Genomic DNA, 19572 nt, shown 5'->3' with positions numbered 1-19572 from the left:
TTGACCATTTAAAAAAGATTGACTGTCTGTTTTAGTTTTAATAAAACTGAAGGAAGTAAGTTGTTTGGAACTGCAAAATCAAAATGTCAAAATGAAACATTTCAACTCTTTGGAATTTTTTTGTTTGCGATTTGACATAAACAGTTCAACAAAACCAGACTAAATTTGTGAAATGTTTCAGTATCACTGAATCTACATTTTTGGTGAAAAATTTTGACTGAAAGATTAGGCCTATCACTAATATAGCTGGCTCACGAAAGCTTATGCTCAAATAAATTTGTTAGTCTCTAAGGTGCCACAAGTACTCCTTTTCTTTTTTGTGGAAACAGACTAACACAGCTGCTACTCTGAAACCAGTCTTATGCAATGAACACTTATATATTTAAATAATATATGCTGTAATAGAGGAAAGCACACGTCTTTCCGTGACATACATAAGCAAAATAAAATTAGACTAGTAACTAGTCTAGATAAACTAGTGTTTATCTACAGTGCATCAGTCTTTGGTCAATAAAAATGATATTTAGATCTCATTGCTATATACTGATTATATGGTATCAGATTTACCATATAAACAAACATCAACAATTTTGTCTGTAAGGCTGAGCATATAATTATTTTTTTCTTTTTCCTATAGCACTTTCTATTCTATGATCTCAAAGCACTTTACAAACATTAAAGATTTAAGTCAATGGATGTAAACTAGTTGAAGATCTAGACTTCAGTATAGGCCGTCTGAGGTAGTGAATTAACAAACTATTTTTCAGATGGAGAAAATGGGGCATGGAGATGTTAAATGGCTCATGGTTGCACAGAAATCTGTGGCAAGGCCAGAAATAGACCCTTGGGTTGAAATCATTCCACTGACTTCAATAGATTCAGGATTCTTCCCATGGTCTCCTGAGTCCTACATCTGTACTTGAACCACAAGACTTTCCTTTGTTCACATCACTGCATTAGACAATGGTAAGTTCATGACCAATGTGTGACTCCATTGTATCTATCTTCTAACTAATACATCTGATTATAACATTGCAGGTTACTTGATTGAACTGATACATGCTGATTGAACTGATACTTTTCTATCACTCTCACAAATTTCATTCTGGAAGCAATCCTTTCAGGAACTATTGATGACGGAATAAGTTGGCCCATATATGTTTGGACCATGATCTACACAGTTCCAAGCAGGCACAAGGCCCTGCCTGCATGGAATTCCTTGTAGTACCAGGGCCTTAGTTTGCTGGCAACAAGTTCTGTTTTCAGACTTATTCCCAGAAAAATCCGTCTCGGTGATTCCAGTAAAGAACAAGGGTGTTTAAAATTCTCTCATTATGTATTTAGAAGATCCAATATTTTAATTTTTATAAAATTTTAATATAGCAATGCAGTTCAAGCAGGCATATGTATGTTTTGCTGTGTGCGTGTATGTATGTATGTATGTATGTATGTATGTATATATATATATATACACACACATCTGCATCGCTATATATATACACAATTAAAAATCAAAGGAAATAGTTTCCCATAAAAAACTCTGGTGTTAAAATGGTATTAGATTTAAACTAAGAAAAGCAAAGAAAATTTAGACTTAAGGCTAAAATGTGATCCTTATCATGTCCCAGAGTGCTTGTTGATTGTAGCACATTCACCATAAAAAAATCTCCCACTGTTAACAGACCTCTGCAATACTGAGACACAACAGGGTGCATAAAAGACGGAGTTTGAGAATTAACTCCCTATTTTCTGGCTTCTTGATGTTTTCAGTCAAACTAAATATTTTAACATAATTTTGCATGTACATAGCACAGTGGTTGGTACTGTATAAACTTCTCAGTATTATCACGTCTATCTAAACTATAGAGTGGCTATACTTAGTAAGACATACTTATTTACATCTACAAATTACACAGAATATTATTATTAATTATTTGTATTACAATCTCAAGTAGATGCCAGTTGAGGTAAGGACCCCATTGTATATGCAGCATACCACTGCCATGAGATATAAAACATCCTTGCCTGAAGGGGGAAGATATACATGATTTCCTGTCACAAGCAAATGGGAGCTGATGGGGAAGGCCAGGAAGTAGCTCTGTATCTAGCAGTGCATAGCTTTTGAGAGATGGGCTCATAGTCAATACTTTTTAAAGGACTCTAGTGAAAAATAAGCAAGTTATTGAGTCATAGGGGTGGGGTGGGTAATGTAAAATATGTTAGATTATGAGGCATGTGTATCAACCATATTCAGTGAGATAATAATGTACTGAGTAGGGCCTCAATTCAGCAAAACACATAAGCCTGGGACATGAGGGCATGGAATGAGGGGTGTCTATAACGTCCTTTTGTGTAGAGCAGCCACTGCATTGAGGCATGGGTCGAAAAAAAAAAAGGCAAATTATTTCTTTTCTTCCTTATTTTTTTTTACCAAACCTAACAGGCATTATGTTAACCAGAAACAGACACATTTTTGGAAATATATGAACATTGCCTAGCGAGATTTTTTTTACAACCCCAACCCCTGTGCTGGGAAAATTATCAGTGTTTTCCAGTAAGCCATCTAAATTTATGATGCCTGAAGATATTTTATATACCGTTTCCCAAAGTACAAATTACAGCAGCCTTGTATTTTTGCCCAGAGGTCCTTTTCACAGTTATACATGCAGATGATCTCTAATAAATTGATTTATACTCCTCTGTTTCATGACATAATTACTCATTATAAGAAATACCTCTCACTCCACTTAAGGGCACATGGTTTTGTAAATGCTGAGTCAGTACATGTGAGTGTTTAACAAGCCAAGACTTGTGTTTCCAAAACAGCAACATAGGTAAATACCCACCTTTTGATGAAGTCTGATTTTATAAAACTTTTTTAAACCCAAAAGAGCCTGAGTCTGCCTGTTTGATGATAGAGTATTGTGCTATTTCCCTTCATCTTGTGAATGCCTGATTTGATTAAAGTTTGGGGCATCTCCTGAGATCTTCATAAAATTGGGGTTTACTTTGATTCAAATAAGAATCTAAATAATCTTTTGTTTAAAAAAACCTCTTCCTCTTTGGACTATGTACTCAGTTAACAATACGGTGTAGATAAATACTTAAATGTCAGCTGTGATATTCTGCATTTTTCAGGATCAATGTCATTTCTATCAAATGACCCTCATTTTGAGCGATGTTACTCATTTTAGTTCCAAGGTTACCCACATTCCACATAAAACTCTTCCCTTTCACTTTTATTTCTTAAAAACAGTTTGTAGTAGAAATTAAGACTTGTGGAACAGAGGTTATGGAAACTTGTTTATGCTAAGGGAATGAATCTTACAGCATGTTCAGTTTCCTGCATAAATGCTTTTTTGTGAGTTCTTCACTTTGGATCTTTGTTACATGTTGCACCCCACATTTGGGTCTTGGCTGGTTGAGGTATGATCAAATGTACTATTGTACCTGTTAAAATAATCTTAAAATAAATAGTGTTATTTTTACCTACTTTTTTTAATAAAAGTTGCAGAATATGGGTAACACAAGATTGTGGTGGGTGTGACTTGGTCCTGTAGGGTCTTTGTTATGGCATCAATCTTGTAGAGATTTACACAGAACTAAATTTATACACAAGTAGTTTCACTGAATTCAGTTGGCCTACTCACATGCATAAGTCTTTACAAGACTGAGGCCTATAACATCTCTCTAGCTGTAGCATTTGTAAAGTACAAATCATTGTATTATGTACTCTAGAGTACTGATCTACCCAAGCACTTAACCATGTAGGTTGTTCTATAGAAATTAATGGAGCTCTTAACATGCTTAAGTGCTTTGCTGGATCAGGGCCTAGACCTGAGATGAAAAAGACTCTAATTTCAGGTTCTTTCTGAAACACTTTTTTCCTACCTCTGGCCTTGGCACACTCTCTTATGGATAATTTGGAGGATTTACATATTGTTATTTAGTAGGTTTAGGGGAAAAGTTATTTTTGTTTTTGTTATTTTAAATGAGGCAACTGGCAGCCTAGTTAGTATAGTTGACAAATTATTACAAAAACTGGATATGTGTAACTGGAAAGCGAGGTAACTGATTATACATATTTTTCGTGTGAAAATTAAAGTCCAGGACTCTGCTGCCTTTGCTCATTGAGTTTAACTTTTGCTCAGTTACACATTTTGCAGGAGTAGACAGGGTTTAGGGTATACATTGGAAAGTTGCATGTCATGTACAGTGGGTTTTCCCCCTCTCCTTTCATGGGCTTGCCTGAGAGAAATTGTGGAATGCTTTTTCTGCCAGGCAGAGTGCTCGCTCTCCCGGTTCATGGTGTGCTTCTTGTGGCTGAGAGGCCACTTCTCTATTCCGAACCAGAAGAGAAAAACTGGCAAAAAGTAAGTGCCATGGGATTTCGCTAGAGTAATTACCCTAGTCTTCAATATTAATGAGCAATTAGAGCATTGTCCATGAAGCAGGCCGCTGATCCTACGGCTCAAAAGAGGACAGTCCTGTGGCTTTGCCATTAAGAGTTTAACTATTTGTCTAAGTGGGAAAGCCCTGGGACTGTTGTCGTTACTGTTGCTATATCACAGGACTGCTCCAAGTCTGTCACTGAACCATAGCAAGCAGGCTTGCTGTGACATAGCGTATCTCTCGTCATTGCTTAAGGGAAGGAAAGCCAGGGGACCCAAAGTCTAATCCTGCACTAGTGTTATTTGGAGGGATGGGAGAAATTCCTCCTTTTAAAAAAAAGAATATTTAGTCATGTTTAAAAATAATTCTAGACGTCGGGTGGGATTTTCAAAAGTGCCCAAGTAACTTCGGAGCACACGTCTTTTTATTGGGCGTGTATTCCTAAATTTGGATATGTCTACAAGGGAAAAAAAGACCTGCGGCAGTGTCTCAGAGCCCAGGTCAACTAATTCGGGCTCATGGGGCTTGCGCTACAAGTTTAAAAATAGCAGTGTAGATGTTCCTGCTTGGACTGGGCCCCAGGCTCTGAACACCGGCAGTGGGAGAGCGGGGCTCAGAACCCAGGCTGTATCCCAGGCCTGAATGTCAATCTTGAGGCTACTCTAACTTGTGCCATTTGGAAATGATTCCCTAGGGAAAATAATGAATTTGAAGAATCTGGGGTTCATAAACAGGAAATGTGCAAATATTCTCAGCATCATCGAAGTTTTATTTAGAAGAAAAATGGGGGGGAAATTGAAATATTTTTGTAATTTTTTTTTCCTTATTTTCCAACCAACTGTGCTGGAAACCTCAAATCTTCTCAAGGGATCTCAGATACCTTGGCCTGTTTCTTTGCCTCATCTACAGCCACAGGATAGGAATGCAGAAGTTCTTTGGACTCCTAGCTGTTCTCCTGCAACCAGCATTTCTACCAAGCTGTTTCGTTTGTGCACCAGGCAACAGGATTAGTAAGTAAACAAATAAATAATTTTTGCAATGAAAAATGGCTTTTCAACCAAAACACAAATGTTTGCAGGGAATTCTTGTTGGTCAAAATTACAGTTATTCAATTAAAAAAACAATTTTTGAGCAGGTTTTCAGTATCAGGGTTTTTGTCTTTCCACCTTTCCCTTCTCTTCCTTTATTCTGCTCCTCTAAAGGGGGTTAAGGGGGAAGTGGTGGAAAACCCTCAACATTTAAAGTATTTCATGATGTTTTGAAATGAACCAAAATTCATTTTTCTCAAAAAAGAAAAATAAGTCCATGAAATATGTAAGAAAATACATATTTTTGGTTTCTTTCAAAATTCTGGGCAGAAAATACTTCCTATTTTTGATCAGCCTTACCAGATAAAGCTTGGGGAGTAAACATCTAGATTCCATGCCATCAGTGTTCATGGACAGCTCTGTTCAGTTCACACAGAGTCAGCAACTCTGAAAAGAAAGAAATGATATTGAAAATACAGCAATCACAGATGATGGCAAAAATCAGTTTCCGTGACAACATGACCAGACTGTAGCATGTTTTTAAAAACAAAAACAAAAACAAATGAGGTTTGAAATATACCATGTTGAAATAGATCCAAAAATATATTCACACATAATGTTTTCTCCTATCTTCAGTGCTTAATTGACGCTTGAGTCTGAAATGGAGCACTCCCGACAATTGAGTTGTTTGTGTTTGACTCTGTGTCATAGAAATATATTTTGATATCTAGGCTACATTTCCTTTTTGCCTGTAGAAAGTCACCACAAGGCTGAGGCTGCTCTCTGTTGATTAAACCATGTTCCATTAAAAACCTGCAGTGCAAATACATGTTAGCAGAGCATGTTCTGTGTACTTTTCCCTCTCATGTGATAAGCGGTGCATTTCCTCAATGGATGCACATTGCTTACATTTTTAGAGCTATTAAGCTGGGATAATTATGGAACAATCTAGGCAATGTTCAGTAGCCCATGCAGATGCCTGACAGGGCATGTTGTCTCTTAATTAGGAATTTGAATGCCTAATGCTTGTATATTAACTGAAATAATTGGATAGATGTTTTACATTTTCTTCAGCTTTACTGACAACTGAGCAAGGGACTGCACAAATCCATACATCTTTCTAAACCAGCTCATTTTATTTGCACATTCTAGGTGGTCTAATGTGGTAGTTAAGTGCGGCTTTTAGGAGAATTGATTCTGACTATTGTGTAAACGTACTTTGTGATGTCTTTTAGTAAACCTAACATTTTAAATCTGGCATTTTACTGCTTCAAATAGCTGCCATGCAGTATTCAGAATAACTGCCACTCTGCACCCTTTTAGTTACTTGGAATTTAAGTTACCAGTAAATCAATCATCATTATTATTTTAATTATTTATTGCTAAGTGCTGACAGTGGGCTCTGCATTGTTAACAAACAAAAAAAAGGTGGGGGGTTGCAATCTAAAAACCTGATCCTGTCAACCTTACTCACACAAGCAGTTCTCATTCCCCATTCACTTCTATGGGACTGCTTCCATGAACAAAGGACTTCTCATAGAGTAAGGGATTGCTGGATTGAACTCTAAAGCTCGGATAAAGAAAGCAGCTCTGCCTGCGTAGGCCCATGCCCCTGCACAGGGCCCTGCTGAAGCCAAGCAGGGCTGCTCGGGTTCAGGCCCTAAATGAACTGTTTTGTTATTCCTGAGAGATAAAATGGATGAGGTAATATATTTTATTGGATTCAAAGCAGCAGCCGTGTTAGTCTGTATTCGCAAAAAAGAAAAGGAGTACTTGTGGCACCTTAGAGACTAACAAATTTATTTGAGCATAAGCTTTCATGAGGAGCAACTTCTGTTGGTGAGAGAGACAAGCTCTCAATCTCTTTTGAAACAGAAACCATCAACACTTAGGTTATATCTACCCTGGCATTGGAATGACAAAACTTTTGTCTTTCAGAGGTGTTAAAAAAAAAAAAAAAGCCCAACCTCTTTCCTCCCCCCCCCACCCCCGAAAGACAAAAGTTTTGCCAACACCAAGCGCCAGCGGGCCTGCTGAGAGCAATTCCGGGACGCAGGGAAGAACAGTCAATGGGCACCTAGAAAAGGATGGCTGAGGTTTTTGGGTGGTGCTGCACCTGCACTGGCTGGTACGCCTCAAGCTGCTGCTGCCAGCTGCACTGCTGGGCGCACTCTGCTGGCATGGCCAGGGCTTCCACATACCTGCCCGGCTACTTTCACCACCACTGGTACCACCCTACATGGGTGGCGGGTACGGAAGGCAGGGGGAGGCTGTGCCTCCCCCAACAGCTTTGCATGGCCCTGCCCATGCTCCACACCCAGGCCCCTTCCTACTTCCCGGGCTGTTCTGCTGGGGGCTCTTCCCCGCATAGCTGGGGCCCCAGATTGGGGCTGGGGTGGCTAATGGAAGCCGCCCAGCATTCCAGGGCTGGGGGGCCATGCCACCCACTCAGCCTCCTGGCGTTCTTTCACCCTCCCGGGGTGTATGTGTATGGGTGCTGCCCGCTCACCCACCTGGCATTCCAGGACCGGCGTCACTCGAGCAGCCTAGAGGTGTGGGGGGGATGGGGCTGGCTGCCATGCCAGGAGGGGTATAGGCCTCTGGCGGAGAGGCGGGGCCATGGTCAGCAAGGGTGGTCCGGGCTAGCCTCCCTAAGCCCAGGGTTCAGCCGCCTCTACTGTGGCAAGTGGCAGTGGCAGTAGCCGGGGGCCCCTGGGCCCTTTTAAATCACCCAGGCCCTGGGCAATATCCCCCTTTCCTGTCCCCCCTACCCCGAACTGCCTGAGCTATTGTGTGAACAGCACTTTGTTGGCAGGAGTGTACTCCTACCGACAACACAAATGTTGCTCATTGGGGGTGGAAGTTTTCTGTTGGCAGGAGAGCTGACAAACAGCAGCTACACTGCGCGACTTTTAGCGTCATGGCTGTAGCAACACAGCCATGTCGCTAAAAGTTGTGTAGTGTAGACATAGCCTTAGACATGTGAGTAGTCCTGAGGAACCTATTCAGGTGCATAGAGTTAGATACATTTACAGGATCAGAGCCCAGTCCACTCCCTTTGGCTTCAATGGAAGCAGGATTGGGTCCTATATATTTTGCTTATTTAATCTTCTCTGCTATGTGTGCGAGGAGGTACCATGCACACCAGCATATACATTGTTTATATTTAGGATACTTGATAAATATGTGTTTATCACTATTATTAGTATAAAAGCTCCTTTAAAAGCAACAAATTGCTCTCTATTAGTAATGTGCATAATGACCTATTTCCATAAACATTTTTAATAAGAGAAATTTGAATGTGAAAAACCCTGCAGACATTTTACGGAAATTAGACTGTATTGTGCAGAAGTACATCATAGTTGTATTTTGTTGTTTAATATTTTGTTTTGAGAGGTGAATTACTTTCTTTCTGATATATAATGTGAAAGAGGCAAGCCAGTATAGAACAAGGGAAAAATGACTCTTAATATGTTTTTCTCTTGCTAATGTTTATTCACTTGATTGACATAAGGATGTTTTTGCAGAAAATATACAGGTTATTTATTTATTGCAGATTCATTTAAAAATATGTGTTAGTCATTTTAAAAATGTCCCAGAAATCTAGTCATTAGGAAAAAAATAAAGAGATGTCTTTTATGGTCAAAATGATGAAAACAACCTCTGAATCTGTATCTATGGTATTGTTTTTCTATGTACCTGATCTGTGTATCTCCACATGATTTCCATACCGAAATACTGATTAAGTATGCAAAAATAATACTGTACTGAAGTTTAGAAGCTGGTTTAGAAATTTAGCCCCAGGAGTTAAATTTGCTTTAACTATGTGTTTTGGGTTGAAAGGCATGCAAGCATATCAATCAGTATTGTGTATAGCCCAAACAGCAGTGCCTTGTGTTTTGTATAGTATGTAGACCTTGCAGCAGAGGAGTTGTTAAAAACTCACTTTAATTTTGTTTGGAGTAAATAAGGTTTTTCTTCTTCACCAAATGGCTTTTAAATTCTGAAATACTAATTATCCATCCTGCATTCTGTAAAAATAATACTCATGGAGGGTCAGATGATCATCTTATGCAGATTCACTGAGGTTATGCAAGTAAAGTGGGCAACATTTGATCCTGAATTAGGTTAATAGCATCCGATGAAGTGGGCTGTAGCCCGCGAAAGCTTATGCTCTAATAAATGTGTTAGTCGCTAACGTGCCACAAGTCCTCCTGTTCTTTTTGCAGATACAGACTAACACGGCTGCTACTCTGAAACCTGTTAATAGCATAGCCACACAAACTAGGTAATAGAAGGAAATGCCAATACATCTAATGCTAAAAGACTAAGCAATGTTTCAATTCTGTGTGAAATAAATATTTTTTTCAAAAGGAACATTAAATCAAATGTCTAGATATTACGAATTCTGAGTTCTTTTCCAGTAATACTGACAAATTTTGTGAACTTGGGAAGGTCACATAAGTACAATTTTTAAAGGGATTTAGGCTTCTAAGTCACTTAGGTGCATTTTGAAATTTTTCCTATCTAGCTGTGCCTCAGTTTCCCCATATGTAGAAATATGGCTCATAATTAGAGCCAGGGGAAAATTTTCAGCTGAACTTCTTTTCAGTGAAAAATGCAGATTCAGTGACACCAATATATTATGCAAGTTTGTACAATTTTCCCAAAATTCTTTGTGTTAAAAAATTACAAAAATGTTGAAACACATCTTTTTGATTTTTTGTTTCCAAGTGACATTTTGTTTCAAAATTTCCTTCAATATGATTTTTTAAATACATCTGAAATGTTAAACTGAACATTTTGGGGAAAATGTTTTTGCTTCAATCCAAAATATTATTTTTTATTTATTTTTTTATTATTCACACAGTTCTAATGATAATGCTTGGTCCAGCTTGTAAAACTCTCTGAGATCAATAGATAAAACATGCTACATAAGCTTTCAGCTCTATTGAAGATTTAAATATTTGTAATGCTATTGAAGAGAAAAGTATATTCTTATATTTCTAATTCTGTGTTACAAAACTGATATGTAGCAGCTATTTTTATTCCTAAAAATGCATTTGGCAATTCAATGCGTTTTATTCATGTATTTGTTTCATTAAAAATTTGAACTACATAGCTGAGTTGGAGAAATCTTCGTTAAAATGGAGATTAATGAGAAGGTGTGTGAAATGTATACATTGTGGACCTGATTCAGTAAAGAACTTAAGCAGGTGTTTAACTTTAAGCATGTGCCATTGATTTCAGTTGCATTGAAGCATACATTTAGGCATATGTTTAAGAGCTCTGCTAAACTGGGGCCTGAATGCAGAGCTGGACATTACCATTACTATGGAGGACTGAACCAAGGGCACACAGATTTTAAGCTGTAACAAATGCAGACGTCTTTAACCCTCCTGACATGTGGACTCATGCAAAATGCTGCTGAATGTCTAATCCTCCCTCAACCAAGCAAGTGAGAGTAGAGGGTCCTCAGTACCTTGTAGTATCAACCCATATATTATAGCCCTATCTTTCTCCCATTTTGGTGGGTGGCCAAGCTCCAATTGACTTTAATGGCAGCAGGACTGGCCTTTATGAAGGTAGGATTTTCTTTGCTATTTTAATTAGGTATTCATTAAACACATAGAGGCAAGTATCAGTACCCTGCGATCATTATTGCTGCATGCTAAATGCAGTTAAAAGAAAAAAAACCTTAAAAACAGCAGTAAAATGAAATCTGAGATTTTGAATTAGTCAAGTGAATTAATGTACATGATCATTTACTTACTGGTAATTTTGCTAAAAGATAGAGCAGAATGAGCCTGAAAAAATTCAAGGTTTTTTTATGTGGGGGTTGTCAAATTGTCTGGAATAGCTCACAACTCTGAGTGCCTATTTTAGGGCAGCCTGTCAGAAAACAAGGGCAGACACCCCAAACTGGTGTATGTTCTATAATTAGATTTCACCAACTGAGTAACAAATGTGAACTCTTGGATCACTATACCAGTCTTACCATGGAGTCACAGACAGTCCCCTACTCTCTAGTCTATCTTACCACCCAGACAAACTGAACTTTTGATAAAAGGTTACTCAAACCTAAAAGCACACCACATTAGGTTTCTCCCAGTCAGTCCCAACAGACCAGTCACTCACCCCAGATCAATTGGTACTCCAGATCTTATACCAAAGACAATGCTGGCAGCCAATTCTGTAGTAAATGAACTATAGGTTTATTAGATAAGAAAAAAGAATGGAAGTTACTGAGAGGTTAAAGTGGGTAAAATATATTAACAGGTAAATCACAGTTTGTAACTGTAATGATACAATAAGCTGCCAGTTTCCTAAAAGTCTTTCAGGGCTACCCAGAATAACTCTGGGATCTCTGTCTTCTCGTTCAGTTATTCTGCCCTGTTAGAATCCAAACAATCCACAGAGACCGGATCTTACTTTGAACCCATATTTATATCTTCTTCTCACAGAAAACAAGCTGGCAATCTCTCTACCCACCTGGGCTTTCCCTTTGATAACAGGTTTCAGAGTAGCAGCCGTGTTAGTCTGTATTCGCAAAAAGAAAAGGAGTACTTGTGGCACCTTAGAGACGAACAAATTTATTAGAGCATAAGCTTTCGTGATGAAGTGAGCTGTAGCTCACGAAAGCTTATGCTCTAATAAATTTGTTCGTCTCTAAGGTGCCACAAGTACTCCTTTTCCTTTGATAACAGTGAGTGAGGAATGTATTTAGTCTTTTGACCTCCGACCATATACATAATGGCCACTTGCTTTGAAATTAGCATTTTCTGTTAAAGTCCTTAAGTCCTTCATTAGCATTTCATAAGATGTCTTTAATGGGTAATTTAGTTACAAGGTATACATAACATAAATGTTTGCTGTTACTTTATAAGAGGAATAGATAAGCAAGAACAATACAAGTAACGACCAATTAGTTTTCATGAAGTTTAAACACAGGACCTATTAGTTTTTCATGAAGTTTAAATCTGAATAAACACGTATACATTGGCAATTGTTTTGATCTACACTAATACAGGTGAATTGACCTGTGATTCTGGGCCTAACCAGGTTTGCCAGAATCCCAGCTGTACCTTATGTTGATTCTAAAAAAACAAAAAAGAGTAAGAAGACGTTTAAGTTAGCTTTAGAAAAAGAGAAACTGTTCAGTGCTCAGCACTTCCTCCACTTAACAGAACAAAAGTCAAGTCCTATTATATAGTCGTCTGTGCCATAGTGACTCATCAAATATTATTTGTTGTTTTATGCTTACTATTTTGTTGAAATAGAATTATGAAGTTTTGTTGACAATACTTTTGCATGGTATGCCCTTTTTCCTGAATTATCTACACCCTTCATTTTAATCCTCCTTTATCGTTTAGACACAAACACTTACATTGAGGCTAGAATGAGAAGCCACTCATAATGAGAGAGCATGATTTTCATCAGTTCATGTTGGTACATTAAGTCTTCTTTCCTCATCTCCCCTCCCATGTGAACAAAATAGGTATTTTTAATAATAATAAAAAGAGATAATCACTTAATGCAGAATTGTCCATTGCACCCGAAGAGCAAATCCAGTTTAAATGGAAATTTACACAAAGAATTATTTATAGGAATCAATCACAATTACATTTAATGCATGCTGCAGCTGTTTATAATTGTGGTTTTCCCAAGGTTATTCCCCTCCCACCCTCCACCCCCACACATGAAATTTGTTTCTGTGGAAATGCTTAGGAAGAATTATAAATTTCTTGTAACTGTGGTAAGGCAGACTAGATCCCAATTAGTGGATGTCACCAAAAGAAAGAGCAGGCTTTCTTTATTTGGACCTACAAAAGAGTTTTGTAGAAGCTGAATTAGCAACACCTAATAGGAGAAATATTTTCCATGTAATTCTGTTGTCTATTTACTGTTGGCTGAAACAAACTGGAGCCCTTTAACATAAGTTAAAAGGGTAATTTTAGGGAAGAATAATTTCCAGACTCTGTGGGCCAAATTGAGAAGTGATACCTAAAGTGGATTTTTTTAAAAAGCTCTGCTCTAGGAATTATTTGGAGGAAGTTCTGTGGCCTGTGTCGTACAGGAGGTCAGATTAAATTATCACAATGGTCCCTTCTGGCCTTGGAATCTATGAATTTAGACTGCCTAACATTCTGCCAGAACCCCCAGAGCTATTTACTCTAGAACTGGTTGGAAAATGGATTTTAAACAGTTGTAAGTTTTGACTTTTCATAAAAAAACAAAAACAAAAAATGTTAAGTTTTGATTTGAGGCGGTCTGGTTTTTCAATGAAAGCAAATATTTTCTGCAAAATAAATTTGGTTAGCTGACAAACTAATTTCCATCAAAAAATGTTTTGGCCAGCTCTAATTTATACCCCTTATACTTACATGTAAGGAAGTCTTGCCTTCATCTGTAGCATGGGCTGTGGATCATTTGCTAGGATAATCAGGATACATCTCATGTAATCATTTTCCTGCCATTGGAGGGGCTTTGGGTGTTAATGCACCTTGGTCCCTCCTGTTCTCTGCCTGTGTCACACAATAGTTTAGTCTCCTGAAGGCTGTAATACTTTGGTCTAATTCTGGTTGTTGGCTTGCTGTGAGTGTGACTGGGTGGTGTTTAGTGGCTTGTCATATGCAGGAAGTCAGATTAGATGGTCTGGTGGTCCCTTCTGACTTTAAATTCTCTGACTCAATGAGTATGTCTACACTGCAGTATAAGCTTAAGGTTAGTGGAACTCAAGTCTGTGGACCCTGGATTAGAGAACCTGGGGCGTGAGCATCTACATTGATTGTCAACCCTAAGTTAAGAATTTTCTAACTGGGCCCAAACCTGGGGCTCTAGCATCCACACTGCAGTACACAAACCTGAGTCCAGCCAACCATATCCCAGATTTCCTAGCAGCCTCCCAAAATGTGGTTGCTCTAGCCCTTTGTTCATGGTGCAGTGTGGAAATACTTGACTGTTCACCAAACTTGACTCTCCAGGAGACAGAGAAAGTTGGCCTGTGGCATCGTGGGACACTTCAGGTGGACTCTCAAAGCAAGAATCCAGTGGGGCTGTGTCTATGCTGCAAAGCAATAGGCCTTGAACCCTGGGTCCCAGCTTGACCTAGGCGAGGACCCTCAACCCTCCTGGGGTCCTGTGACCCTGATTCCGCATGATTTTGGGTAGACAGAAAGGGGTTAGGCTTGAGCCTGAGTTTGAACCCTGGGCTTACATTGCAGGGTAGACAACTCTGTGACTGCAAGTCAATCTAATTTACATGCTGAGGAGCCTGAAGAAGGCATAAGTCACTGTATCCCACCAGGGCCGGCTCCAGGCACCAGCATTCCAAGCAGGTACTTGGGGGCGGCATTGTGAAAGGGGCGGCAATCCATGTGCCATCAGGGCAGTGTCTCGTTTTTCTCTGGTAGCCTCTTTCCTCAGGCTGCCGCGGCGGCAATTCAGCATCAACTTCACTCTGCAGGCTGCACCGCGGCGGCAACTCAGCGGCAGTTTCTGTCTTCAGACGTCCTGCTAGGGGTGGCAAAAACGGTAGAGCCGGCCCTGTATCCCACATTCTATTATAACTTGCACATTCTCACACATTCTTCCACCTCTTCAGCTCATAAATTAAACCATTGTAGATTTCATCACGTGTAGATAGAGTGGCTGTGCTTTTAAGTAGATCTAGGGGAGTCTAGCTGAAGGTGAGCTAAGTTACACCATCTCATGCATCCCTTCTGCACTGTGCTCTGTTAGTCCAATTTTCAAACTGAGGTGCCTACGTTAAAGCATCCTGATAGGCACTCTCCAGTGCCCAAATACTACAGAGAGGGAAAATCTAAAGCTCCAGACCTGAACTTTCCTGAGCTTTGAGATGGTTGTAATTTAAACAACTTTGGAATTTTTTCAGCATGAGTCTATTTCTACTAAATATGCATCTGAGCACTCACATGTGAAACTGGGTAACAAATCTCAGATGTCCAGTTAGGCACTCAAGTTTGAAAATTGGGCTCACTGTCTTTCATCAATGTCATGAATATCATCACATCATACTGTGAAAAAAAATAGTAGCAGGATTTGTCTCAGTGGTGCACATTGAAATTTTCTGAAGGTAAAGATAGTACACCCCTTGGGGTGGCTTTAGTAACTCATTTCCATTTTATTCAGAGGCACTCTACACTGTGCATCAGTCAGGAGGAGAGCACTGACACCCTGCTTCTTCTTATACATATTCCCTGGCACACATCGTTAAACTTTGATGTAGGTTATGAGTTATTCATGGTTAGAGGTTAATCTGGGGTGAAATCCTGACCCCATTGAAATCAATGGGAATTTTACCATTCATTTCAATGGGTGTCAGGCCCTGCCATCCTTGAACCCATGTTCATGGGAGCCCGAGGAGGCCTCACACACCAATCCTCACCCAGTAGCTGGGTGCAGGGTACCTGAAGCCCAACTGGTACACAAGCCCCACCCTACACTCTGACTGGGAGAGCTCCAAGGCTTCTCTTTGGTCCACAGCCCCTATTCAAGCCAGAGGCAGAAACAGGAAGTTGTCTGTTCAACTGGGCTTCAGCCTGCCATGGACTACTGGTCTGGTCTGGTCTAGTTTTTACCTGTTTCTGCCTTCTGATCCTGTCCTCCTGCTATCTTGATTCTTGGTTGCTGACTTTTGATCTTTGATTTGTTTCTTTATTCTGATCTCCTGGTTTTCTAACCTGGCCTGATTCCTGTTAATTCACTTCCTGACCCTTGGCCTGCACCTGATGCTAACCCATAGGCAAAGCTGCCCTGGCCCTGGCAGTGGACCAGGATTTCACTCGTGGACTTTAGGAACATATTTCAAATAGATACAGAGAGATCCAAAAGATTCTGGGTAGATTTTTTTAAAACTACTAAGGCCTAGATTTATAAAGGTACTTAGGCATTGCTATTATCAGTGCTGCAATGCCTAACTGATTTAGGAGCCTGACCCTCATTTTCAAAAGGGATTTAGGGCCTTAGGAGTTTAAATCCCACCAACTGTTAGGTGGTTTTTGGCTCCTAAGTATTTAAAAAACCCATTGACAGGAATATAACTCCTACCAAGTGCCTAAATCCCTTTTGAAAATGACGGTCAGGCTCCTAAATCAGTTAGGCAGTGCAACAAAAGGCCTACGTACCTTTATAAATTTAGGTGTAAGTGACTTAAGAGCACAAATTCCATTGAAAATCAATGGAACTTGTGTTCCTAAATAACTCTCAAGGTTTTGAAAATCCCGTCCTCTATTTCTACAGTCTTTCAAAACTTTTGGCATCGAAACAGGGTCAGACACTTTCCAGCTCAATCCATTTTCTTTCTATTTGTGCTTTTATTTTCTCCTATGTCACTAGAAGCACAGAGTTTAACTATACAGCTCTGAGATACAAAATAAATAAATAACCACAGGGAGCAATAATCATGGCAATAAGCCTATAACTGTGATACTCTAGTATTTAACATTCTGGGTCAAACTCTGTCCTGACTTTCACTCCATGCAATCCCGCTGAGGGCAGTAGGATTTAATGAGGTATAAATCAAACAGAATGAGGCTATTTTAGTGCAGGTGAAACTGCTGATGTAACTGCCCCATCTTAAGGAGACTTTTGCAAAAAGAAGTAGAGACAAAGCAAGATATTTAAAAATTAGCTTGGAAAGTTTTAAAAATATATGTTTTTCCCTTGTGATATGGGTATAGACTTGCTGTTTGATAGGGTGGGATTAAATGAACGGGTTCACTCTATCAGTAGCTGTCTAAAATGTCTTACAAAACAAGTGCTTGGGCTATTTCCATTGACTAGCACTCTACCTGAATTAAAAAATGGTCTGTCTAGTATATCTCTAGATATCAGCTATTAGGAACATTTCTCCTCAGCATCCATGACTGACCAATTTTATAGCAACATAAGCAATTTAGCATTGACTATAGCTATAGGCAATATGCCTTGAAAAGCTAGGGATAAAATATGTGTAAAGTGCAGTTTATGGGCCTGATTTTGCTGAGTGCCGCCTCCCCTGTGACGAGCACCCTGCAATGCAATTGATTCTGAGGAGGTGCTCAGCACTAGACTGGTAGAAAAAAATGCCAATTCTTTTTTGTGGGATACTTTTTATCTAAAAAAAGGTTTCTTCTAAATTTCGTACGCAACTTTTATTTTAATAAAATGCCAAAAGAGAAAACCTGAAACTTTCCGTGTTTAAAAAAAAAAATCTTTGGCAAAATAAGTAACTAAAAATAAAATGTTGGTTTTCAGTTTAAAAAAAAGTCAACTGAACTGAATAATTTACATGACATTTTTTCAGTTTAATTGAAAGGCCATTTTTTGTCCAAAAAAAAAAAAAGAGAGAGAGAGAGAGAGAGAGAAATTTAAACCATATCTACTTGACTACTATTAGGGTTTATGTAATGGATCCATTTCCAGCCAACTGATAGAGTTATTAGATGAATCTCCAGTCCCCTTTTCCCCCATTACATGCACCCACAAGCTGAGATTAAAAACCTATTGTTTCCCCCCAAAATAAGCTGCCCCTTAAATTGAGTGCCAGTAGAAGTAGTAGATCCCTTATCTTCTCCAAGAGCCAACACGATAGGGCAACCTCACATAAAGACCTGCATAGCTAATACATTGCATCCCTTCTTTTGTGGCCTTCCACATTTTCCCTCTCAATCGAAAGTCAGTCTTTTTTTCCCCCTTAGCTCACCACTCCTGCAAATTCTACTGGAGATGGATCTGCAACTATGTCCCTTCAGCCTTGTACATCTTCACAAGTACTGCAGTTTCTGCCACTGGAATTTATGGTAGTTGACAATTTTGTTGATGATCCATGAGGCAGAAAAAAATCCCTCTGCTCATTCTTCCACAGCTGCACCAAGGGTACCAGAAGAAAATAAATTATCATAGGGCCTGTTTCTCCATTGCACTTTGTGGAGTAGTTTACACCTCTGCAAAGAAGGTTTAAAATCTTACCCAATGAAAATGATAGCATTTTGGTACCCACTTTGCATTAATTAATTGACTTCACACCGTGCAGAGCTGTGGGGGAAGGGGCTTGGAAAAATTACTTTCCTTTTAGTGCAACACTATATTTTGAGAATTAAAAAGAAGAGAGCTGAAGCCAGCTGTCCTATCTTATTGAAAAATGATGCACAATGTTAGAAGAGTCAGATTCCAATAGCTGCTATAGTGAGGCCTCCTACCTGAACAATTGTAGTCCAATATTAAAATGATTGCCTCTTAGGCACATGGCGAAAAACTCATGGACAAGATGCGACCCTAGGTAGAAACTTGTGCTCTCCTGTTTGTAAAAACAGTAGGACAATGGAGCAGACTGCCTAGGAAGGTTGTGGAAGCTCCTTCACTGGAGGTTTTCAAAAGGAGGCTGGATAGCATTCTGTCTTGGATGGTTTAACCACAACAAATCCAGCATCTTGGCAGGGGGTTAGACAAGATGACCCTTGTGGTCCCTTCTAAGCCTATGATTCTGAGATTCCTTGGGACCTGCAGATTTCAGCCTGCAAGTCCTCCGTGCCCAAAGCTGCAGAGGGGGATTCTTGGGAAACACTTGGAATCTGCGATGTAGCCTGCATGTAGTTTAGACTTCAACTCCTCTGAGTTATCCAGAACATTTCTAATGCGTATGACTCCTGTCACCGGGAAGAATAATACGTGTTGTGTCCTTTGTGTCAGCAGTGGTTGGTCTGACTAAGTTCTGTAGCAGCATGAGTGTGCATCTGTGTCTGGTGCTAAATAGGGGCCTGAATTTGGCCATGTATGTAGCACTTTATGAACATTTCATTTTAACTGGGAAAAGGGCAGTCTGCACCTCCCTGTACCAAAAGAGCTGCACTGCAGGGGGCATTCATTTCTGGCAGAGGCCAGGCTGTCTTTGTATTACTCTCCTCCATAGAGATTCTGCTGGGGTAAGCCTTGCTTGTAGAAGCTGCCTTTTATACTGTATAAATGCATCCTTACTAGGGTGTTTGTACCACTTTAACTATATTGGTTTCTAAACCCATATATTTATACTGCTACAAAAACTGTGTAGACAAGTCATAAAGATACGCTTCCCTTCCCAAGCCAACCTGACCTACCTTGGGGGCTGTACTGTTTTGCTTCAGGGGCCTAACAGAGTGGGAATTATGGTGCC

At 39.4% G+C, this 19572-nt stretch overlaps 1 long non-coding RNA gene across 1 annotated transcript in view; it reads left to right on the top strand.

Moving 5' to 3' along the window:
- Positions 1-5245: 5245 nt before the first annotated feature.
- The window catches only part of LOC122460719, a 130205-nt gene continuing 115878 nt past the window's right edge, over positions 5246-19572 (top strand). Inside the window, exon 1 of the long non-coding RNA XR_006282176.1 lies at positions 5246-5402. This is a non-coding gene — a long non-coding RNA (uncharacterized LOC122460719). The remainder of the gene's footprint in view (positions 5403-19572) is intronic.

The sequence above is a fragment of the Dermochelys coriacea genome, chromosome 1 (assembly GCF_009764565.3).
Source record: "Dermochelys coriacea isolate rDerCor1 chromosome 1, rDerCor1.pri.v4, whole genome shotgun sequence".
Lineage (NCBI taxonomy): Eukaryota > Metazoa > Chordata > Testudines > Dermochelyidae > Dermochelys > Dermochelys coriacea.
This window is presented reverse-complemented; position numbering and strand designations above follow the sequence as displayed.